We start from the raw sequence: 26,194 nt of genomic DNA, 5'->3' as shown, positions 1-26,194 counted from the left end.
AATTATTACAGGAAGTTCATTTTGAATTATTCTTCTATTGTTAAACCACTCACTGATATGACCAGAAAGGGGGTAGATTTTTCTTCTTGGTCAGTAGAGGCGCGTAAGGCTTTTTCTGATATCAAGGAGAGTTTTGCTTCCGCTCCCATCTTGGTGCAACCTGATGTTTCTTTACCCTTCATAGTTGAGGTTGATGCTTCTGAGGTGGGCGTGGGGGCGGTCTTGTCTCAGGGTTCCTCTCCTGCCAATTGGCGACCGTGTGCCTTTTTCTCAAGAAAACTCTCCTCCGCAGAGAGAAATTACGATGTGGGAGATAGGGAATTGTTGGCCATCAAGTTGGCTTTTGAGGAATGGCGCCATTGGCTAGAGGGAGCCAGACACCCTATTACCGTATTTACTGACCATAAAAATCTGGCCTACTTGGAGTCAGCCAAGCGTCTGAACCCGAGACAGGCCAGATGGTCTTTGTTCTTTTCTAGGTTTAATTTTGTTGTCACGTTCCGCCCTGGAGTTAAGAATGTGAAGGCAGATGCCCTGTCACGTTGTTTTCCGGGAGGCGGGAATTTTGAAGACCCGGGTCCCATTTTGGCTGAAGGTGTGGTGGTCTCTGCTCTTTTTCCTGAATTGGAGGCAGAGGTGCAGGCAGCCCAGTCAGAGGCTCCTGATCTTTGTCCTCCTGGGAGGTTGTTTGTGCCTCTCGCTTTAAGACACAAGATTTTTAAAGAACACCACGATACGGTCCTTGCTGGGCACCCGGGGGTAAGAGCCACACTGGATCTCATCGCTCGGAGATTCTGGTGGCCTGCGCTTCGTAAGTCGGTTGAGGGTTTTGTGGCAGCCTGCGAGACTTGCGCTCGTGCCAAAGTCCCTCATTCACGGCCATCAGGTCCTCTCCTTCCCTTACCCATTCCTTCCCGTCCTTGGACACATCTGTCCATGGACTTCATAACGGACCTGCCTCGTTCCTCGGGGAAGACTGTGATTCTGGTGGTGGTGGACCGTTTTAGCAAAATGGTGCATTTCATCCCTTTTCCTGGTTTGCCCAATGCTAAGACGCTGGCGCAGGCATTTATTGATCACATTGTCAAATTGCACGGTATTCCTTCAGACATAGTCTCTGATAGGGGCACGCAGTTTGTTTCCAGATTCTGGAAGGCTTTCTGTTCTCGCTTGGGGGTTCGGTTGTCATTCTCTTCTGCTTTCCACCCGCAGTCGAACGGCCAGACAGAGCGCGTCAATCAGAATCTGGAGACATATCTGCGCTTTTTTGTGGCGGAGAATCAAGAGGATTGGTGTTCTTTTTTGTCCCTTGCTGAGTTTGCTTTAAATAACCGTCGTCAGGAGTCCTCTGATAAGTCACCATTTTTTGGTGCATATGGGTTTCATCCGCAGTTTGGGACTTTCTCGGGAGAGGGGTCTTCTGGTTTACCTGATGAGGACAGATTCTCCTCGTCTTTGTCATCTATTTGGCAAAGGATTCAGGATAATCTAAAGAGCATGAGTGAGAGATATAAGCGTGTGGCAGATAAGAGACGTGTGCTTGGTCCGGACCTGAATGTTGGTGATCTGGTGTGGTTGTCTACCAAGAATATCAAATTGAAGGTTCCCTCCTGGAAGTTGGGTCCTAGGTTTATTGGGCCTTACAAAATCCTGTCTGTCATCAATCCTGTTGCATACCGTCTTGATCTTCCTCAGACTTGGAAGATCCATAATGTTTTTCATAAGTCCTTATTGAAACCTTATGTTCAACCCATTGTACCCTCGCCTTTGCCTCCTCCTCCGATTATGGTTGATGGGAATCTTGAATTTCAGGTCTCTAGGATTGTGGATTCTCGTCTTGTCCGCGGTTCTCTTCAGTACCTTGTTCATTGGGAGGGGTATGGTCCTGAGGAGAGGATGTGGGTCCCAGTGACGGACATTAAGGCCTCTCGTCTCATCAGGGCTTTCCATAGGTCCCATCCTGAGAAGGTGGGTTCTGAGTGTCCGGAGTCCACTCGTAGAGGGAGGGGTACTGTCACAACCAGACAGCTGAGACGCTCTGACAGAGGTCTTTCAGAACCTCCTCCTTGACTTTGTTGTGGTATTCAGTTTCTCATCTCGTTAGCCTCTCTCAGCTGTCATGTGTTGGACTAATTGCTTCCCTTTAAATTCCTCCCCAGAATGCTTTTCTGGGCGGCTTATATTTCTTCCTGGAGTGTGTGTGCACGCTGGTCTTGTTCTCCTGTCTGCTACAAAAGCTAAGTGTTGTACATTTATCTGTTACTTTCTGTTTGCTGTATCCCAGGTGACCCTGACTCCCTCCGTATCTTGTGTAGGGAGCCGGTGGTCGTGTCCCCTCACTATCGTAGGGTGCTCAGGGGTTATACAGTCGAGGTACGTGTATATGCAAACCTCCACCATTCGGATCTTTGCATAGGCTGAGCAACCAGGGAAAGTGCCAGGTCTTCTGCAGGGGTCCCCCCTTGGTTCCTTAGCTTTGGATCCAGTGAGTCATGTATGCATGTTGCTTTGCCTTGTTTCCTGTACACCGTCCGTGACACTGGGGAGGGGGGGGGGTCCTTAGATGCTAGGGTCAGTATTGAGATAAACAACTGGGATCAGAATCACCTCTGATCCCAGCCGTTAGAGCGGATGCATGCTGTGTAACAGTGCTGGAGCAGACGCAGCTCCGAAACCGGCGCCTTAACTATATACTAGTCTATGTAATATTATGACAGTGAGGAAGGGGTTAACATATCACACTTTTATATATATATAATGACAGAATTTCTCTTTTTGGTTACCTTGCCTCCCACAAAAATAATGGAATATATGCACCCAAAATGGCACCAATAAAAACTCCCCGTGCACAGCTCCAGCGATGAGAAATTTTGTAAAAGTTGTAAAATAGCAATATGGCCATAGTTGTACTGGGCCGCGGAGTATCATGTCATGTATACTGCATAGAGAATGCAGTAAAAATAAAACTAACAAAACAATACCAAAAAAAAGTGTCATTGCAGAATAGAATCCAGAGTCCAGATCAGCCCCTCCAAACCAGTGCAGACCAGACCCTGTACACACCGACCCCCAGACCAGACTCTCCAAATACATACCCCAGATCAGACAGCAGACACATAGGTGCTCACCCCTTTCTTCTGAGTGGAGCTTTGCAGCTACATTCCTTAACTTGAGGACCTGCACAAATCTGGTCATGTGACCTTATCTGACAGGTCCTTCTGTAGATCTGCAGAGAAGATGGAGAAGCACTGCTGAGCTCTCACCCCCTCACTTCAGCCATGGTGCTTCTGCTGGTCTGCGCACAGCTTCCATAAAAGGGTTATCACAAGATTGATGTAAATGATAGATCAGACATCACATAGGACATGACAATCTCTCTCAAACAAAACAAGAACCATCCCTGAACCTCACATGAATCCAGAGATCTCCACATTCACTGCTCAAATTGCGGTTCTTGATTTATTTCAAGCTCAGGGGGCATGTCCATTCCAATGGGGTGTGTCTTTTCTACTGAACCTCTCTCCCTATGACAACTCCAGTTTGTCTCATTTCTGCTGCAGCTCTCTGCCTATCACAGTTTAGGGGGCGTGTGCTTTCTGCTGCTGCTCTCTTTCTTTCACCTCTCAGGTGCTATGTCCTTTCTGCTGCAGCTCTCTTCCTATCACAGCTCAGGAGTTGTGTCCTTTCCACTGCAGTTCTCTATCTTAGCTCATGGGATGTGTCCTTTCTTCTACACCTCTCTTCCTATCACAGCTTAGGGGGTGCTTTTTTTAAGGGGGTGTATCCCTTTTGGTGCAACTCTCTGTCTATCACAGCTCAGGGGGGTGTCAATTTTGCTGCAGATCTCTCCCGATCACAGCTCAGGGTGTGTGCTTTTTCTCAGGGGGTTTGACCCTTCTGCTGCAGCTCTCTCCCTATCACAGCTCAGGGGATGTGTCCTTTCTGCTGCAGCTCTCTCCCTATCACAGCTCAGGAGGTGTGTCCTTTCTGCTGCAGTTCTCTCCCTATCACAGCTCAGGGGATGTGCCCTTTCTGCTGCAGCTCTCTCCCTATCACAGCTCAGGGGGTGTGTCCTTTCTGCTGCAGCGCTCTCCCTATCCCAGCTCAGGGGGAGGGGGTGCCCTTGCTGCTGAAACTCTATCCCTATCACACCTCAGGGAGTGTAACTTATCTTAGGTGGGTATACTGTCTGCTGCAGCTCTGCCCAAGCAACTGTCACAGCTTCTAACAGTAGATTCAGCTGGTGGCAGTTGAAGGATGGAACTGAGCATGTGTGACCACCTCAGTAATGTTACTAAGGTGGACAGAGAAATAAGTAAAAAAATAAATAAAAAAAACAGCAGATGGCGCTATGCAAATACATTATATTGAATAACTCAGCAACTATACCAAAGATTTTGCTATGGGAGCTGGTGGAGGAAGATTGACCAGGGGTCTTATTTTGCATGATACCAATTCTGGGGATTTTGAGACTGAAACGTATGTTCATTGATATCCCAAATAGGAAACCTCCAGCCGGACTAGTCTCCAATGATCTGCTATTAGAGCTGGCAACGGATCATAGACGCCACAAGTAATTTACATCGGTTCATCACCAGCTTCCTGTACGACCATCGTAAACTCGTATCAGCGAGGAACTCCTTGGCTGCACTCGTTTTTTCGATGCCAGATGCTGTAATTTAGTAAAATAAACCTCAAACCTTCAGAAGTGATACATTTCTTGGAGCCCAGAATCTATATCATGGGATTTATGGCAACAGGGACAAATGCAGGCTTTTTAAAGGGGGTTTTCATTCCAGGAGCCTTGGTGCCCATGAAGTAGATGGTAGAATATGTCCACCTATTATATGGACCATTTCTACCTCTGGTTCACACTTAGTTCAGTGTCGTTCAAGGCTTATTGAAGCAGGCGGTTTAGGGCAGGAAAAAGTCCATTTAATGTAATTGCATTTTAGATAGGGCCAACATTTATATGGCGGTCAAATCCCTTCACACAGCCCTAGAGGTGCAGAGCAAAATTCTGTTTACCTCCAGCCACCACTAGAGGGAGCTCACTGCATGGGGAATTCTACACTTCCTGTTACTCTCAATGATGAAACAGTATGAGCTCCTCCTAGTGGAAGCATAAAGAATTTATTATTTTACACATGAATGATTCAGGTACCAGGAACCCCACCTCTAAATGTGCCCCTTTTCTTCTGTTTACTGCCTTTATCTGCCCACAGCTTATTTACAGGTTCAACTCCCTTAGAAGAGATAGGGAGAGCGCTGCAGCAGAAAGGACACATCCCCTGAGCTGTGATAGGGAGAGAGCTGCAGCAGAAAGGACACATCCCCTGAGCTGTGATAGGGAGAGAGCTGCAGCAGAAAGGACACATCCCCTGAGCTGTGATAGGGAGAGAGCTGCAGCAGAAAGGACACATCCCCTGAGCTGTGATAGGGAGAGAGCTGCAGCAGAAAGGACAGAAGCGACGTTACACTGATATTTACAGTATATATTACATTTTATGCTCAAGTCACACCCTAAGCTACTCTCACAATTATGCTGGTTGCAATACCGTACAGCCCCTGCTCACTCAGCATATGCATGCAGAATATTGTCTGCTGCAGCACATTGCCAGAGATGTAGGGATCAGGCAGTGTGCAGTACAGGGGGCATCTATAGGGACTGCAGGAGCAGTACAGACTGTCACAGACAGTGGAATTTTGAATGCAGCTTTGGATGTGACTAGAGTATAAGGCATATTGTAATCAAACCAAGATATTGGCAACATTATACAGTGCTCCATGTAGACTGATCACGAATGCTACGTTCTCCAGCAGAGCTCTGCTTGTGGCGGCTTCTGTTTCTAAGCTTTGCTCCGCTTGCGGATGGCAGGTCTCTTGTGTGACTGGGACCTGTGTGTTCCGCAGCTGTCACAATGTAGCATTGCCAGTCAATAGAGATTATTCAGAGTGGTAGAACAAAAGTTTTATGTTGCTCTTTTGAAACACAATGTACTTTTTTGCAAAGAACTGCAGGTAAAAAAAAAAAAAGAACTATATTTACTTACAGTATTTTTCTGTTATTTCTCCAAAGCGCTTCTTATACAATGCTACATGCAGGGATGTACATTGATCTCATAGGGCCCCATAACAGAATTTAGCATCGCCCCCTTTCCCTGCGAGATTTCTGAATAATTTACATGCTTTTTGTAAAGTAGAGGAAAATAGTTTTTAAAAATAAAATGCGATCCACTTCACCATCTTTCCCCAACGTCTCAAGCTCAATCTGAACACCCTATTTCCTAATGTAGCTACAGCCAACTGGCACAATACAGTGATACATCTCCCCCTTATACTTCTGCTCTATTTTAGTACATGAATAAACTGTCTCCCTGCAGCCACCACTAGGGGGAGCTCAGTAAATAGGAAGTTATACAGTTACCAAAGAAATGAATGGAAGCTGTTATAATCTCTTTGCAGTGAGTTCCCTTCCCATTATTTTATGTTTGGAGAAGGAGTTTTAGACCACCCTCCCCTCTTAGGCCCCTTAGCAGTCGGATGGTGTGCCTCCATAGTATGCCACTGAGACACAATGTGGTGGCAGAATGTGGTCCATTATGCTATATAGTGCACTGATCTGGTTAGTGTGGACTTCAGCAACGTTAGGCATCCTCAGTGTTACCATACTTACCTCTGGCTTGGCCCTTGCAGGATGCAGAGTCTAAACAATCTTCCCATTCTTCACCGTTAACCCCTGCGAGGGGGTAGGTGCCGTCCATGTGGAACTCCCAGGTTGCAGCCTCCAGACTAGTCACCAATTGAAGATTGAACTTATTGAACTTGTACACCGGGAGGAAAAGTAGTCAGGGGTTGTCAACGGAATAAGCATGAGACGGACCCAAAGTGGAGATATAGGCCTGGAGTCCATACCAAGAGTGAAACCAGAAGATCCAGTCAACAATCCAAAGGACAAAGTAGAAGCATAATTTAGGACCAAGGTCAAGAACAGGACTAGGATCAGGAGACAAGGACAAAGTCAGAAATGCAGCAATAAATTGCCAGGGAAGGAGTTTAGGGTGTAGTTCTTTAGGGTTGCAAGGTCAACATCAATGGCAACAAAATGTGGCCAAATGCGGAAGGAAGGAGAGCCGCAGCTGCCAGCAGAGGGCCTAGGAGAGCCAGAGGAGGAGGTACCTGGTTGCTGCTGGACTGATATATCTTTATAATGGTCAGAGCTCCATGTTTCTGATACAGAGCTCCAAATCCCCTGTATAGACACAGAGATACATACATGATACAAATGGCACATGTTCAGCCTAGGACATCGTTACAGGAAGTCTCAGATACATTGTATCTCCATTGTTGACATGAATTAATAGAATACAATGTTCTTTTTTTGCTACTTTGAACAAAATGTAACAATTTTGTCCCAATGCAAAAATCCTGCATGCATGTAACATTTATTATTCAAGAAGAGTCAACTTGTATGGCTGAGGGGCCTCTTGTGCCCTAGGGTGGAGGGTGCAATTGCCACCTCCCCCCCCCCCCCAAAAAAAAAAGCTACTTCTTGTCACTGAATAAAGCATTTGCTCTCTACATTGTCCAAACCATATTGCTCTAACGCGATTACTATCAAATACATGCAATTCTAATAACTTTGGGTTTAAAAAGCAACTGTCCGCAGGGTCAACCCTGTTTAGCCATACATGCTGCCTTAAAGGGTTGATCCTACTGTGTAAAACAATACTTTTCTTGTGAAAATCGGTTGTGGACTTTTCTTAGAAAAAAATAAACAAAAAACTTTTATTCTTTATGTAAATGAGAGTGCACAGAGGGGGTGGGGCCAGGACTGGAAAGCTGAGGAGGTGCACTTAAGCCTTAATTTGCATAATAAAGAATAAAAATCTTTCTTTTTCCCAAGACTGCAATTTTTTTTTCCCCAAGACAGGTATCATTTTAATCAGTAGGATCCATCCTACCAGGCAGTATGCCATGTTTAACCCCTTCCCAACCAGCTCCGTAATAGTACGGCGCTGCGGGAAGTGACTTCCTACCCAACGCCGTAGTATTACGGAGCGCTGATTAGGCGGGTGACGGAGTTGCGCCCGCCCGATCAGCTGCAGAGGACCTGCTGTTCCCATTAGCCGACTCCTGCTGTATGCTCCGGCATAGGTGAAAACGTATTAACCCTCACTATGCCGTGGTCAGCGCTGACCTCGGCATGTGTGGGGTGTGTGGAGAGAGGGAGCTCCCTCCCCTTCACCATTGGATTCCCGTCACAGCAGCACGTCCTTAGGCATCATGGCTGCCTTCCTGTAAGCCTGTGAGATCCAGCCCCCTCGATCTCACAGGAATCAGGCTGCAAGTGTATTAAACTGTGCAATACACTTACAGCCATTTGCATTATAATACAGAAGTATAGTAATGAAATGTAAAGGGGGTCAGAGCCCCAAAGGTTCTGGGCTGAAAAAAGTTAAGAAAATGTATTTTTTTTTTTTTAAGTTTCAAGTAAAAAAAAAAAAAGCGTCCTTTTCCTAAAATAAAGTAAAAAAAGAATTGTAAAAAATAGGGAAATAAAGAAAAATAGACATATTAGTTATCGCCGCATCCGTATCGACCAGCTCTATAAAAAACATCACATGAACTAACCCCCCAGTTGAACAACGTCAAACAAAAAAAAAACTTACATCACAAAAAGTGGAATACCAAGTGATTAAAAAGTCATACGCACCCTAAAATCAAAGCAATAAAACCGTCATCTCATCCAACAAAAAATGAGATCCTACTTAAGACCATCGCCTGAAAAAAAATAAAAATAGGGCTCTCAGAAAATGGCAACACAAAAACAAGATTTTATTCTGTTAAAAAATGATTTCACTGTGTAAAACTTACCAAAAAAAAAATATAGACATATTAGGTATTGCCGCATCCGTAACAACCTGCTCTATAAAAATATCACATTTTATGCCCCCTCAGGTGAATGCTGTAAAAAATAAATAAAGAAAAAATATTCCAAAACTGCAATTTTTTTTCACCTTGCCCCACAAAAAGTTTAATACCAAGCGATCAAAAAGTCTTATGCACCCCAAAATGGTACCAATCAAACCATCACCTCATCCCGCAAAAAATGAGCCCCCACATAAGACAATCACTTAAAAAATAAAAACCAATAGCACTTATAAACCTATCCATCAAAATCTGCATTGCAAAAGCCATATCGCACTCCTTCCATTCTGAATCCTGCCATGTGTCCCCACAGCAGTTCACCACCACATATTGGGTGTTGCCATATTCAGGAGAAAATGGGTAACAAATTATGGGGTGCTTTTTCTCTTGTTACCCCTTGTAAAAATGAAAAATCTGGGGCTAAAGCAACATTTTATTGGAAAAAAATGTTTTTTATAGGCAAGTGTTTCCAAATTCCGTAAAACGCTTAGGCGGTCAAAGTGCTAAGTACCCCCCTAATATATTCTTTAAGGGGTTTAGTTTCCAAAATGGGGTCACTTTTTGAAGGGTTCCACTGTAGGGGTACGTCAGGGTCTCTTCAAATACAAAATGGTGGCTAAGAAACATTCTAGCGATATCTGCCTCCAAAATCCATATGGCGCTCCTTTACTTCTGACCACTGCCACGTGCCCATAGAGCAGTTCACCGCCACATATGGGGTATTTCTGTAAACTGCAGAATCAGAGTAATATATATTGAGGTTTATTTTGCTGCTAACCCTTGCTGTGTTGCAAGAAAACATTGATTAACATAAAAAAATCGACCAAAAAAGTGAAATTTTGAAATTTCACCTTCATTTTCCTTTAATTCTTGTGGAACTCCTCAAGGGTTAACAAAGATTATAACATCAGTTTTGAATAATTTGATGGGTGTAGTTTCTAAAATTGGGTCTTCTATGGGTGGTTTACATTACGTAAGCCCCTCAAAATCACTTTATAACTGAATTGGTGCTTATAAAAATAGTTTTGGAAATTTGAAAAATGGCTTCTAAACTTCTAAGCCTTCTAACGTCCTAAAAAAATAAAATGACATTTACAAAATGATGCCAACATAAAGCAGACATATGGGAAATGTTGATTGATAACCATTGTACGAGGAATTACTATCTGTCTTAAAAGTAGAGAAATTCAAATTTAGAAAATTGTGAATTTTTCCAAATTTTTGGTAAATTTGGGATTATTTTGTAAATAAAGGTGAAATGTATCGACTCAAATTTACCACTGTCATGAAGTACAATGTGTCATGAGAAAACAATCTCAGAATGGCTTGGATAAGTAAAAGCGTTCTAAAGTTATTACTACATAAAGTGACACATGTCAGATTTTCAAAAAATGGCCTAAGCAGGAAGGTAAAAACTGCCCCGGGGTAGAAAGGGTTAATAGGGTGGATCCTGCTGACTTGGACACCAGGGCGAATTTCCTCTTACCAACATGATGTATTCAGCTCTGATAGACCATACTGGATTCGTAAAGAGAGCAAAGGTATACCAGATATGATTTTCAAGTGTCATGATTAAACTTTCTTCCTCCGGGATTTACTGTTGACAGCTGTCATATTGCCGAGCAGATATCATATATTTAGAAAGAAGTTTTCACCAGAGTGTGTACGGCTAAGAAATCACACAAGAAATGTGTCAGAATAGGGCTCGCCCAGTTATCTCTGCATTAAGATTGTGAATTCTTCAGATTCTGTTACAAGGTGTAATTATTATGGACACCTCTGCTTATATTGGGGCTTCTTATACATTATCTGTCTTTGCTATTGCAGGGGCTGGGTTTGAGATGGCCCAACGCTCCACAAGGTTTCCAGGAAGCCGCTGAGGTGTCACCACTTGTTGCTGCTCTCCAGAAGGGATGGTAAGGCGTGGTGCATCCCAAAGGGAAATAAGTCCAGAGAGTAAGTGTCTGCAGTAATCCAGTGTGCTTCTTTACTTGAGGAACTCAAGTGCAAAACAATGCTGGCAGTGCACTGAGCTGGTTTCTCTAGTCTCCTCCAGGAGAAGAAGGTTCTGTGTTGAGATAAGGGCTGAGCTAGTTCTCCTTTTCAGAAGGCTGGTAGCCTGACCAAAGGATGGTGGTTCAGAGTCTATGGCTCAGTTTTCCAGTTGGAGCTCTGGTCAACAGGCTGGTAACCCAAGGTCTGTGGCTCAGATTCACAGTTCTCAGAATCTTCTTCTTGTCGCTCATGCAGTCTGGCAGAGTCTCTTCTATTAAGCATTGGTTCTTATCTGCAGACAACTAAGGGCTCTAACATATAGTATGTAGCTGAATTAGAACCTTCTAGTGGGAGGTGTGGAGTGGAGAAGCACAGCCTAAGGCTAGTTTTACACTTCCAGTGTGCTCTGACAGGGCTGTTGTGGTAGACAACCAGAGAATCAGCCAGACACAAACTGGAAACAATTTCAACATTTTAAGCAATATCAGTGTATTTTTGGGGTTTTGTACAATTTTGGAGTGAAAAGAGGAAATAAGCACCTTGCAAATGTTTAAGAACCCAATAAGCTTTGAGCTCTCCGATAACTTTGACCAAGGTTTTAGACCTTAAATAGCCAGTTTAAGGCTTTATCACAATCATCATTAGGAAAGGCCAAGTGATACAAATTCCAAAGATTTATAAATACCCAGACTCCTCTAACCTTGTCCCAAAAAGCAGTAATGGGTTCTTCTAAGGAGCTGTCTAACATTCTGAAAATGAAATTGGTTGAGGCCTACAGAGCAGGAGAATGCTATAAGAAGATAGGAAAGAGTTTTCAGGTTGCAGTTTCCTCAGTTCAAAATGTAATTAGGAAAGGGCCATTAACAGGAACAGTGGAGTAAAGAGAAGTTCTGAAAAACCAAGAAAAACTTCAGAAACAGTTGCTCAAAGAACTGCTAGAAAGGCAAATCAGAACCCCCACTTGACTGCAAAAGACCTTTAGGAAGATCAGCGACACCTGCACAAATATGGCCTCCATGGTAAAGTCATCAGAAATAAACCTCTCCTGCGTCCTCATCACAAAACTAAGTATCAAAAGCAACAAACCTAATGCATTTTGGAAACGAGTCCTGTGGACCGATGAGGTTAGAATAGAAATCTTTGGCCACAATAAGTAAAAGTATGTTCTGACAAAAATAAAGGCACATAATTTCATGAAAAGAACACCTCTCCAACATTTAACCTGTTCCGGACATAGGGCGTACCGGTACGCCCTGATTTCCCGATCCTTAAGGACACATCGTGTACCGGTACGTCCTATGTATTTCCGATCACCGCCGCCTGCTCAAATCATTGAGCAGGCACCTTGGCTAAATGCAAGGGGAGAGCCTGTGACCCCCCCCCTGTGTAGGTGATCGCCGCAAACCGCAGGTCAATTGAAATTGTATCTCTTCTTTCCATTAATTCTTGTGGAACACCTAAAGGGTTAACGACGTTTGTAAAATCAGTTTTGAATACCTTGAGGGGTGTAGTTTCTAGAATGGGGTCGCTTTTTTGGAGTTTCTACTCTAGGGGGTGCATCAGGGGGGCTTCAAATGGGACATGGTGTCAAAAAACCAGTCCAGCAAAATCTACCTTCCAAAAACCGTATGGCATTCCTTTCCTTCTGTGCCCTGCCGTGTGCCCGTACAGCGGTTTATGACCACATATGGTGTGTTTCTGTAAACTACAAAATCAGAGCCATAAATATTGAGTTTGGTTTGGCTGCTAACCCTTGCTTTGTAACTGGATACAAATTATTAAAATGGAAAATCTGCCAAAAAAGTGAAATTCTGAAATTGTATATCTATTTTCCATTAATTCTTGTGGAACACCTAACCCTAAAGGGTTAACAAAGATTGTAAAAGCCTTTTTGAATACCTTAAGGGGTGTAGTTTCTAGAATTAGGTAATTTTTGGGTGGTTTCTATTATGTAAGCCTCACAAAGTGACTTCATATCTGAACTGGTCCTTGAAAAGTGGGTTTTTGAAAATTTAAGAAAAATTTCAAGATTCGCTTCTGAACTTCTAAGCCTTGTAACATCCCCCAAAAATAAAATATAATTCCCAAAATGATCCAAACATGAAGTAGACATATAAGGAATGTAAAGTAATAACTATTGTTGTATGTATTACTATGTATTATAGAAGTAGAGAAATTGAAACTTGGAAATTTTCTAATTTTGTAACATTTTTGGAAAATTTGGTATTTTTAAGAAAATAAAAATGAATATTTTTTTTTACTTCATTTTACCAGTGACATGAAGTACAATATGTGACGAAAAAACTATCTCACAATGGCCTGGATAAGTCAAAGCGTTTTAAAATTATCACCACATAAAGTGACACTGGTCAGATTTGCAAAAAATTGCCTGGTCCTGAAGGTGAAAATGAGCCCGGTCCTTAAGGAGTTAAGCATGGGGGTGGATCAATCCTGCTCTGCGGTTGTGTTGCAGCCAATGGCACTGGTAACATTTCACAGGTAGAGGGAAGAATGGATTCAATATCAAATTCCAGCAAATTCTGTAAGCGAACATAACACCAACTGTAAAAATCTGAAGTTCAAAAGGGGATGGCTTCTATAAATGGATAATGATCCTAAACATACCTCAAAATCCACAATAGACGACCTCAAAAGGCGCAAGCTGAAGGTTTTACCATGGCTCTCACAGTCCCCTGACCTGAACGAAAAATTGTGTATAGATCTCAAAATAGCAGTGCATGCAAGACAGCCCAGGAATTTCACAGAACTGGAAGACGTCTGCAAGGAAGAATGGACAAACATTGAAAGACTCTTGGCTGCTACAAAAATTGTTTACAGACTGTGATACTTGCCAAAGAAGGTGCTAACCATGCAGGGGCCCAAAGTTTTGCTTCAGGCCCTTTTCCCTTTTTGTTTTTTTGAAAATGTAAAAGATAAAAATGAAAAATTGTTTTTGCTTAAAATACAAAGGGAATGTGTCATCTTCAACTTTTTGCCTTTTGGGGATCATTTCATCTTCAACTTGCTTAACAATTCACAGTAACAGTAATTTTGACCAGGGATGCCCAAACTTTTGCATGCCACCGTATGTGGTACCAAGTCAGCAAAAAGGAAACTTACCGGAATGAAGCAATGGTCGAGGATGACAGATTTCATACATGAGTGGCGAGCAGACAGAGGTCAGGAACACAAGCCAAGTTCTTGCTCTGGCACAAAGAGGAAGTGGGGGGAGGGCTTGCCCTGATTGGCTCACAGGCTGACAGACAGACTGGATGAGCCAATCAGTGCTGCAGCAGGCAGGGAGGTGCCCAGCAGAATGAGCAGAACATCATTCCTTGCTGGACTGTGAATGAGGGTGGTTGAGACTTACAAAGACTACCAGAAAAATGATCTTAGGGAGTTAGGGGGACTTGTACCATACTGTCAGGTAGAGTGAAGGGAAAGTCTAGAATTGTAAAGAAGAAGAATTGTGTGTGTAGAGTAGGGACAAGCTGGAAAGCTGTCAGCCAGGGTGTGAGGAGAGAGGAGTGTCTCCCAACAGAACTGCAGCTGCTGCAAACCTCAAAAGCAACTACTGCAAGGACATCCTTTAAATTTGTTCCATATTTTCACAGAAATGCATTTTTTACCATCAATCTAACATAGCATATAGAATACTAGTGAGATGTCTGTGTCAGGTCATCTCACGTATTTAATTTACATTTTTTTTGTTTTGTTTTAGTTTGAAAAACCATATACATCAATTTCAATTTTTTTGGGGGAGAGGGGGGAATGAGAGGGGGGGGGTTTAATCAAACCAGCATATAGATGATCAGTACATCAATGCATGCTAGAGTAACACTTTACTTGTGATTGTTAGCATGAATTTGAGCATCAGGCCTCAATTGTCAGTTTCTGTTTATTCTATATCCACACGGTTAGAATTTAATAACAAATTTTTTGGGGGGTATTCAATTTGATTAAAACAGCATAGAGTTGCAAGAAAAAGTATGTGAACCCTTTAGAATGATATGGATTTCTGCACAAATTGGTCATAAAATGTGATCTGATCTTCATCTAAGTCACAACAATAGACAATCACAGTCTGCTTAAACTAATAACACACACATAATTAAATGTTACTCTGTTTTTATTAAACACACCATGTAAACATTCACAGTACAGGTGGAAAAAGTATGTAAACCCCTAGACGAATGACATCTCCAAGGGCTAATTGGAGTGAGGTGTCAGCCAACTGGAGTCCAATCAATGAGATGAGATGAGATTGGAGGTGTTGGTTACAGCTGCTTTGCCCTATTAAAAACACAGACCAGTTCTGGGTTTGCTTTTCACAAGAAGCATTGCCTGATGTGAATGATGCCTCACACAAAAGAGCTCTCAGAAGACCTACGATTAAGAATTGTTGACTTGCATAAAGCTGTAAAGGGTTATAAAAGTATCTCCAAAAGCCTTGCTGTTCATCAATCCACGGTAAGACAAATTGTCTATAAATGGAGAAAGTTCAGCACTGCTGCTATTCTCCCTAGGAGTGGCCGTCCTGTAAAGATGACTGCAAGAGCACAGCGCAGACTGGTCAATGAGGTGAAGAAGAATCCTAGGGTGTCAGCTAAAGACTTACAAAAGTCTCTGGCATATGAGAAGAATCTACGATACTTAAAACACTAAACAAGAATGGATTTCATAGGAGGATACCACAGAGGAAGCCACTGCTGTCCAAAAAAAATATTGCTGCACGTTTACAGTTTGCACAAGAGCACCTGGATGTTCCACAGCAGTACTGGCAAAATATTCTGTTGACAGATGAAACCAAAGTTGAGTTGTTTGGAAGAAGCACACAACACTATGTGTGGAGAAAAAGAGGCACAGCACACCAACATCAAAAGCTCATCATAACTGTGAAGTATGGTGGTGGGGGCATCATGGTTTGGGGCTGCTTTGCTGCGTCAGGGCCTGGACGGATTGCTTTCATCGAAGGAAAAATGAATTCCCAAGTTTATCAAGATGTTTTGCAGGAGAACTTAAGGCCACCTGTCCACTAGCTGAAGCTCAACAGAAGATGGGTGTTGCAACAAGACAACGTCCCAAAGCATAGAAGTAAATCAACAACAGAATGGCTTAAACAGAAGAAAATATGCCTTCTGGAGTGGCCCAGTCAGAGTCCTGACCTCAACCCGATTGAGATGCTGTGGCATGACCTCAAGAAAGCGATTCACACCAGACATCCCAAGAATATTGTTGAACTGAAACAGTTCTGTAAAGAGGAATGGTCAAGAATTACTCCTGACCGTTGTGCACGTCTGATCTGCAACTACAGGAAACGTTTGGTTGAAGTTATTGCTGCCAAAGGAGGTTCATCCAAGGGTTCACATACTTTTTCCACCTGCACTGTGAATGTTTACATGGTGTGTTCAATAAAAACATGGTAACATTTAATTCTTTGTGTGTTATTAGTTTAAGCAGACTGTGATCGTCTATTGTTGTGACTTAGATGAAGATCAGATCACATTTTATGACCAATTTGTGCAGAAATCCATATCATTCCAAAGGGTTCACATACTTTTTCTTGCAACTGTATATACTGTATGTGATTAGTACAGCGAAACACAGGGTAGGGCAGCAAGCTACCTGTGAGTGTTAACGTGAAATTGAGCGTCAAGCCTGTCCCTTAATATCCATTTACATAAATTTATTTCTCCACATGGCTGAAATTTTATTTTTTTGTGACTTATAGGTGATTAGTACACTAGTACACAGGTCAGCACACAAAACTATCTGTAAGTGATAACGAACTTAGGCCTAAATCTGTTTCCCTTTATTTCTGTGTTCACACGTTTATAATAATTTTTTTTATTTTTCATTGGGGTTGTTGACTATATTCAAAGCAGTATATATATATGTGATTACTACACCAATACACAGGGTATTGTGTAAATAAGCTTTCAGTGGAGGCCTCTCAGTCTTCACTGCCCTTTTTCTTGAAGGGAGCCTTCCTTTTTCCTAAGAAGTGGGGGGGAAAACCCACTATGCCCTATGGCAGACAATCAAGAGAGTCTCCCTGTTGACAATTTGTCTGAGAGCACAAGAGGAGAAGGTAAAGGAGGAGGCTGCAGACCGTAGGCATAGCTGTGTTGGTGGTAGTAATAGTGGCCCCCGTAGCAGCAGTATTGTCTTTGGGGGCTGAGATGGTGGCAGTCAGGGCAGAACAGGGAAGGGTGGAAAATAACCCACCATGATATTCCACAGTCTGATAGAAGTGAAAAGGTAAGGACTCTGATGACCATTACATGCTGGGCAGGACCCGGGAGTCGGAGGGTGATTGCGGCAGCAATAAAGAGCAGAGGCCACATACCTTCCAAAGAACAGCCAGGGCCACGTCTGCTTTGAGATCTGGTAAAGCCATAAAGCTGTGGGTAGATTAGGCCCAAAACATGCCAGAGCTAATCCAGCTCAGCTGCCTCTCTCTCTGCTGTGCGAGTATCTCCCATGTGGCATTTTTTTCTCCATGTTGGCAGAAGACGACAGTATTGCCTTGTGCAAGCTGTGCAAGAGCAAAATAAAACATGGGCAGGAAAACACAAACATAGGCACCACAGCTCTTTTGAACCACATGAAGCAGCATCACCCCATCCCATGGGCAAACAGAGGTGGCAGCCAGTCAACGCAGCAGGAGTTCCCTGCCTTTCCCTTGCATCAGTGAGGCCGCATCCACAGTCAGTACGGTATCTTTCACATCGTCATCACACTTTTCTGCTTTTCCTGCTCAGACTAGTCCTCCATCTCTGCTCCATCATCAGCCATCGATAATGGAATGCGTGGACAGGAAATAACTCTACCCGCCCAGCAATCCCATGGTGCGCAAGCTTAATTCCTGCCTGACCAAGTCTCTGGCGGTGCATCGTGGGCGCGATTATCGCTGTATGGCAAGGTACACGCCGCGGTGGACACCTGGAGCAGCTCTTACGAGCAAGCACAGTACATATTTTTCACACTGGGTCAATGTGGCAGCAACAAGGCAGTACATCAGCAATGAGGCCAGGTCTCACTACGCGGTGTGGGTGGTAAACTCCACACCAAACACAGGAGGGAAGGGAAGAGGTACTAGGCCTGGAAACTAGGGAAATGGGAAAGGTTACACCCTAGTGAATCCCTAAACTGAGCTGTGACTACTATCAGTATGAACAGACCTTGATGGTAGGAATGTTCATACGCAGGAACCTAGAGCCCAATCTGACCCTAAAGTACCCTGGAAATAGTGTCAGGACAAAATACGACCTGTTCCTTCCCAGCTGAAGGAACAGGAGACTTCTTCAGGCCTAATACCAAAAGATAGGGGAATACAGCAAACTAGAAATAGGGAAAAGACCCTCAACTCCGAAGTACGCTGACGAGCAGAATCTCAGAAGAGAACCAAACACCAGCACTTCCACAACCAGAAGTTGCTATCAACCGCATAGCATGATTGGTAAGACCAGACTAAATAAAGGAGTGGGAATGACCACTTAAGCTACACCTGAGACAAGAGGTGTGGTCATAACCAACAACACACAGAAACAAGTGAAACCAGAGTGGTTGTTAGATCACATCATGTGCAGCCAGTCTCTTAGATTTTCTGCCCCCTGTCACAGGAGAGACCATGACAGTACCCCCCCCCCCCCTCTACGGGTGGCCTCAGGACACCCAGGACCGACTTTATCTGGATGAGCTCTAGGAAAAAAGTCTTTCACCAGACGACTAGCATTAACGTCGGCCACTGGAACACACATCCTCTCCTCTGGTCCATAACCCTTCCAGTGAACGAGATACTGGAGGGATCTACAGAGAATTCAGGAGTCCACTATCCTGGCGATCTGAAATTCCAGATTACCGTCCACCATTACAGGAGCAAGAGGCAAGGAGGACGGTTCAACTGGTTCAATATATCTCTTCAACAATGACTTATGGAACACATTATGAATCCTCAAAGCCTGAGAAAGTTCAAGACAAAAGGTCCACCAGGTTAATAATGGCAGTGATCTTATATGGACCAATAAACTTTGGACCCAACTATCAAGAAGGTACTTTCAACTTAATGTTTCTTGTGGACAACTACACAGAATCACCCACTCTCAGGTCTGGACCATTCATAAGTCTCTTGTCAGCCATACATTTATACTTGTTGCCCCAACCCATTTTCTTTACATTATTTTGAATTCTCTGCCAAATAGATGACAAAGAAGAGCAAAATCTTTCCTCTTCCGGTATACCAGAAGTCTTCATACCAGAAAATGTACCAAATTGCGAGTGGAACCCATATGCCCCAAAAAACAGCAACTTATCAGTGGACTCCTGTCTACCATAATTTATGGTAAACTCGGCTAAAGACAAAAATGAAGACCAGTCCTCCTGGTTCTCCAAGACAAAACATCTCAAAAAGTCTCCAAATTCTGATTAGTGTGTTCAGTCTGTCCGTTCGACTGAGGGTGAAAGGCCAAAGAGAAGGACGATTGTACCCCCAGACGAGTACAGAACGCCTTCCAGAATTTGGAAACAAACTGAGTCCCCCTATCAGACACCACATCAGAAGGAATACCATGTAATTTCACGATGTTATCGACGACAAACACTTGTGCAAGAGTTTTAACATTAGGTAGACCTGGCAATGCTATTGAGTGCGCCATCTTACTAAAGTGATCAACAGCCACCAAAATCACAGTTTTTCCTGAAGAATTGGGTAAATCTGTGATAAAATCTATGGATAAATGAGTCCAAGGTCGGGAAGGGATGGGCAACAGAAGCAAAGATCCGGAAGGTTAAGTATGTATCACCTTAGCACGTGCACAAGTACTACAAGCAGACACATTGGGCCAGATTTATCATTAGCTCAAGTCAGAATAATGGAGTGAAAAAGTCGCAGATTTTTGTGCAATCGCTAAAACTCCGCAAAAAATTGCGACTTTTTTCTGCTCTGCACTATGCTCGCCGGTTTTCTGAAAATGGGCGTGTTTTCTTATGTAAATCAGACTCTAGACAGATTTACTATTGTGACTATTTGAAAAGTTGCAAAAAAGTCGCAAAAAAATTTGCAATTTCACTCCAATGTGGACCATGCTTATCTTATGAGACTTTCTAATAGAACATGCGAATTTTTTGTAAAGATGTGCGAATTTTGTAAAGCTGCTTACTGATGGATAAACTGCTACTGTCAAACCACATTTATTACAGTCTAAAAGGGCCGATCATAAATCTGACTTGGCTAAAACTGACTTTAGCCATATGTGAAAGTGGAGTGAGCTGTCAGAGTAATGATAAATCTGGCCCAATGTCCTCAACACTCTTATGCAACCCCGGCCACTAGAATCTACGAGAGATGAGATCGACAGTGGCTCTGCTCCCAGAATGTCCTGTGTTCCTTGAACACCTTGTGACGTAATTCAGAAGGAACAAACAACTTCCCCAGAGGACAAGAATCCGGTGCATCTTCCTGGGCCTGCTCGGCCTCCAACACCTCAGACCAGGATCTTCCGAATCCCCCCCCCCCCCCCAGGAAAGCTACGCGACAAAGCATCAGCCTTGACATTCTTAGCCCCAGGGCGGTAGGTGACGATAAAATTAAATCTGGTAAGAAAACAACGACCATTTGGCCTGCCTTAGGTTCAGTCGTTTAGCCGACTCCAGGTAAGCCAGGTTTTTGTGATCAGTAAGCACAGTAATAGGATGGATTGCTCCTTCCAATCAATGACACTACTCCTCAAAAGCCAACTTAATGGCCATCAACTCTCTATTACCCACGTTATAATTCCTTTCTGCAATTGAGAGTTTCTTAGAGAAGAGTGCACATGGGCGCCATTTACTAGGAGAAGGACCCTGCGACAAGACTGCTCCTACCCCTACCCCGGATGTGTCAACCTCCACAATAAATGGCTGTGACACATCAGGTTGCACCAGTATAGGAGCAGAAGCAAAACATTCCTTCACCGCAGAAAAACCTTGTAATGCTGCATCAGACCAGACTGAGACATCCAAACCTTTCCTAGTCATGTCTGTTAAAGGTTTAACCACAGTTGAGTAGTTCAAAATGAATTTACGGTAGTAGTTGGTGAACCCCAAAAACCCCATAAGCGCTTTCTGATTTTCGGGTCGATCCCAGTTCAACACAGCACAGACCTTCTCTGGATCCATACAAAAACCTGAAGATGAGAGTAGGTAAGGTACTTTTACACTAGCATTTAAGTTTTCCGGTATTGAGTTCCATCCTTGACAGAATTGGCTACGGAGAGCTGGGTCATTCCGTATCCATAGCCTATCTCCTAAATTCAGAGCAATAGGTATCAGCAGAACGCTCTCCCTGCTGTACACCACGTAACTTGGTCTCAGCCAGGGAGATCCAATCCGGGTCATCGTAGATAAGACCTAGAGCTCTGAAAAAATAATCTACCAACCGGAATCTACCAACCGGAGGGACTGTGATCCAGTCGGTAGAGAAAAAGCCCAATACTGAGCATCCCCTACAACGACATAATACCCACTCTTTAATACTCATCCCCAGATCAGAGCGGACGTAACTTAAAGTACAATTTACACGACTTTCTGAACCGAATAAAATTATCGCTTCCCCCCGAAAATCTGTCCGGAAGTGCAAGGTTTAGGACAGGCCTGGTAACTACTACTGGCACCAGCAGCCTGTGATCCCTGGATCTTCATGCGGAGGTCGGCTACTTCTATAGACAAACCCTGAAATTGTCCAGCCAGTGCAGCGATTGGATCTATAGCCTCACTGACACAAACAAAAACAACGGTTTGCGGCAGTTGATAATGTCACTGCGCGGTGTGGGTGGTAAACTCCACACCCAACACAGGAGGAAAGGGAAAAGGTACTTGGCCTGGAAGCTAGGGACAGCACATATGGGGTGTTGCCGTATTTGGGGGGAAATGGGGAACAAAATATGGGGTGCATATTCTGAGGTGCAGCCTTAACCTCTTCAATGTCGGATCCGGCACTAATACATTTCTTCGGAAATGAATGCTGGATCCGGCATTCCGGCAAGTGTTCCGAATTTTTGGTCGGAGACAAAAATACAGCATGACGAATTTTTTTGTGCTTTGTGTAAGCGAATCGATTTGACCTGAAACAGTACAAAAAAAAATTATAATTAGTTCTTACCTCCTCCATTTGCTCGCGATAGGGCGGCAGGTGCCATCTTGATTGAAGATATCGGCCGAAATACCGTGCGTGGTGATGTATGACGTCACCACGTCGGCCGGCGTGATGACGTAATCTCGCGCCACGCGAGATTTCGTGCCAGATCTTTAGGCAAAATGGCGGCGGCTGGCGAAGGGAGGCGGTAAGTTTGATTTGAATATTATGTTTATGTTAATTTCACACAGTTTTTACACTCAGATGCCGCGATCATGTATGAATGCGGCATCTTAGGGGTACAGTGATGGGGGCGGCGCTATCGCAGCTCCCTGTCATTGCACCCGCTATTTACAAAAAAATGCGCTTTGTGACAAAGTAATTCGCCCGAAGCGAAATTTTTTGTAAAATTCGCCGAATCTAACTTTTGAAACATTCGCTCATCTCGTTTAATAATGTATTTGCAAGAAATCACTTTTTAGACTGATATTATCACACAGCGGACATTTTCTGAACCATTTACACCATCTCCTATCATGCAGGATGTGTGATAGAAGATCACCTAATCTGGAATGTAATATCTGCTCCAGGGACGTCAGCACAGATCTGTGCCCTCTGCAAATCAAAGCCGCTCAGACAGAGAGCGAAGATTTCATATCACGACCATGGAGGTTATCTACCCTTCACTTCTAACAGAAGAAGACGACGTCCCCCTGTGCTGTCACCACTGTCACATCACAGATGAAGACCGAACTTGACCCCAGTAAATCTCTTCCCTCGGTCCCTCCACGTCTCTGTATTTATTTTGTATTCCAGATATTTATTTCATTACTTTTATTACATTTTTTCGAGAAGGAAGAATCTGACATCGGTTTGTTCAAATCTGAGAATATAGTCAGCGACGCACCTGATACGGAACGTGCGTAGGAATACCAATACACACAAATGTTACCCTAGCACCGTAATCCCAAACCTATGGCTCTCTAGGTGTTAAAACATACAACTCCCAGCACATACCTCCCAACCGTCCCGGATCCAGTGGGACAGTCCCAGATTTCAGTGGCTGTCCCGCTGTCCCGTAACGGGGGAGGTATGTCCCACTTTCTGGCAGCTGTCTCTGCGTCCATAGGAATGGGTGACTGCTTAGAAACTTTTCACTACTCTAGACCACCAAGGATTCAATCTTAACCTCTTCGATGCTCTAGATCAGGCATGCTCAACCTGCGGCCCTCCAGCTGTTGTAAAACGACAACTCCCACCATGCCCTGCTGTAGGCTGATAGCTGTAGGTTGTTCAGGCAGGCTGGGAGTTGTAGTTTTGCAACAGCTGGAGGGCCGCAGGTTGAGCATGCCTGCTCTAGACCAAGGCTGGCCAACCTGCGGCTCTCCAGCTGTTGTAAAACTACAACTCCTACCATGCCCTGCTGTAGGCTGATAGCTGTAGGCTGTTCGGGCAGGCTGGGAGTTGTAGTTTTGCAACAGCTGGAGGGCCGCAGGTTAAGCATGCCTGCTGTAGACCAAGGCTGGCCAACCTGTGGCTCTCCATCTGTTGTAAAACTGCAACTCCCACCATCCCCTGCTGTAGGCTGATAGCTGTAGGAGGTCTGGACATGCTGGGAATTGTAGTCTTGCAACAGCTGGAGAGCCACAGGTTGGCCATCCCTGCTCTGGACCATCAAGGATGCAACCTTAGCCACTTCAATGTCCTAGACCACTTTTTCTCAACCTGTGGTATGCATACCCCAGGGGGTGTAGGGTGAAGGGGTAAGCATGACTGCCCTGGCTTCCAAAAATATTTCATTGCCGGTTACTAGGGCTGCTCTTCAACTTTCATTTCCATCCGCAGTTCATTGATACAGTTGATTACTGCAGCAGGGCATCAGAAGTAAAGTTTCCGTGCCCCACCGTTCACGCTCATAGTCCACATGCTGCTAGGCCTGGAGCCTGATAGAGGACGACGCAGGCAGCCTGATGCTGCATCAATCTTTCTGTCAAATATAAAGGAAATGATGACAGAGGCCTCTGACAGCGTCACAAGAATAGCCTTATTTTGTTAACATTTATCAATGACCACTTCCTTAGAAGTCCTCAGATGGAACTTTTTTCACTAGTGGGTAGTGATGAGCAGCATAGGCAATATTCAAATTTGCGATATTTCAAAAATGTTTGGCCGAATATTCGCCATAAATTAGCAAATTTGAGAATTCCAGTCATTGTTTACTTGATTGGGAAAATCGGCAATGTAATATATTCACAATAAATTTGCGATAAATTTGTGATTAGAATATTCAATACTATTCACAAATACGAATATATAGCACTGTATTCTAAATATTAGCGATTTTTCGAAGTGGAAATATTTGCGATTAAAATTAGCGATTTGAATATTCGTGCTCAACACTACTAGTGCGTTCTTCGCTTTAAAATGTTTGGATACACTACCCTAGACCTCCAGACATGCAGCCTTAACCTCTTCAATGCCCTAGACCACCAGGCTTGCAGTCTTAGGCTACTTTCACACTAGCGTTTTTACTGGATCTGGCAATGTTCAGCAAAAACGATTCCATTACTGATAATACAACCATCTGCATCCGTTATGAACAGATCCTGTTGTATTATCTTTAACATAGCCAAGACGGATCCATTTTCAATGGTGGCCAATTGTGTCAGATAAAACGGATCCGTCCCCATTGACTTGCATTGGGGGTCATGCCGGATCCGTCTTGCTCCACATACCAGGACAGAAAGCAAACTACAACAGGGGAACGCAATTAAACGGAACAGAATGCATTTTGGAGCGCTCTGTTCTGTTCAGTTTTGACCCCATTGACAATGAATAGGGAAAAAACGGAAGCATTTTTTTCCGGAATTGAGCCTCTATGATGGAGCTCAATACTGGAAAACTTAAACGCTAGTGTGAAAGTACCCTTAACCTCTTTAATACCCTAGACCACCAGGCTTGCAGTCTTAACCTTTTTTGTGGCATGTAACGGACCGTTTCAGCAGACAAGGGGTTAAAATCCGTTTAGGCGATATGCCCCTTTCCGAGAGACAGGCACAGCTACTGCAGAACACCAACCTCCCGAGCTGGATACAAAATAGCACTCCAAACTGGAACCTCGCAAATAGCTGCCGAAAGACGAACAGGAAAAGCGTATCCGTCAGCTTACACTCCTGGCAATCAGTCTCCAACAGCATACAGGGAATCCCCCCAATAACGAGACAAGGCTCCGTCTTGAGGGTCTAGCAGTGGTCTGAAGTGCTGGCACACCCAGCCTGATTTTTATTACAGTTTTTCAAATACAGAACAGATACAACATATCCCCACAATGCATCATGGTTTCCTCCTCTCTGCCTGGGAGACGACCGAAGACAATCCAATTATCTCTCAGGACAAAGGGGAGATCACCAATACACATGCGGAGACAACAGGACAGGAATCACCACCCAAACACACAATGGCACACCCCCACAGCAAACACAGACATTTAACATATCCCCAGATAGCTCAAGTCTGAGTGCATATCATTAGGTGAATGGCACTCAGAATACACGAATACAATAATATTAGCTATCTGGGTGCCCTCACATAACATACAATTTAACCGAACGCATAATAACATAAAATACAATTCTACAGACAGATTTAAGCTGTGCGGCCGGTCTGTTTTCTCCTTTAAAGTTACTATGGGCCATAATCCTGAGGCAAGAGGCTTTTAAACAGCCCTCTCCAAAACCCAGTGGCGAGGTTGGTTTCGCCACACATCTCCCCCCCCCCAGGGAAGACTAACCAGATACCTGACCTCACGCCGGTCGGTACCTGAGTTAGTCTGGCAGCCCACCCACAACCCAATACTGGACCTGTAGAATTTAGTAGGCTGTCTCTGTCCAGTGAATCCACCAAGGTTATATTGGTAGCTGGTACTCCCTCTCTCTGAGTTGCTCCCTGGCTTGGAGTGGAGGTTGCTTTGTGGGCAGGGATCAGCGGTACTCTGCCCTGGTGCCAGCGTTACCACGGAAGAAGCCTGGTTGGAGTCTGGTTGTTGGAGGGGGAAACCGACTGTCTCCCCTTTGGCTAAACTGCCCTGTTGCTGGGGGACAGGAACAACTGTCCCTACCCCCTGTGCTGTAAGTGCAGAGACCACGGTCCCATCTG

Source organism: Bufo gargarizans, chromosome 3, assembly GCF_014858855.1.
Source record: "Bufo gargarizans isolate SCDJY-AF-19 chromosome 3, ASM1485885v1, whole genome shotgun sequence".
Lineage (NCBI taxonomy): Eukaryota > Metazoa > Chordata > Amphibia > Anura > Bufonidae > Bufo > Bufo gargarizans.
The sequence above is the reverse complement of the archived record's forward strand: the minus strand, read 5'-3'. Positions refer to the sequence as shown.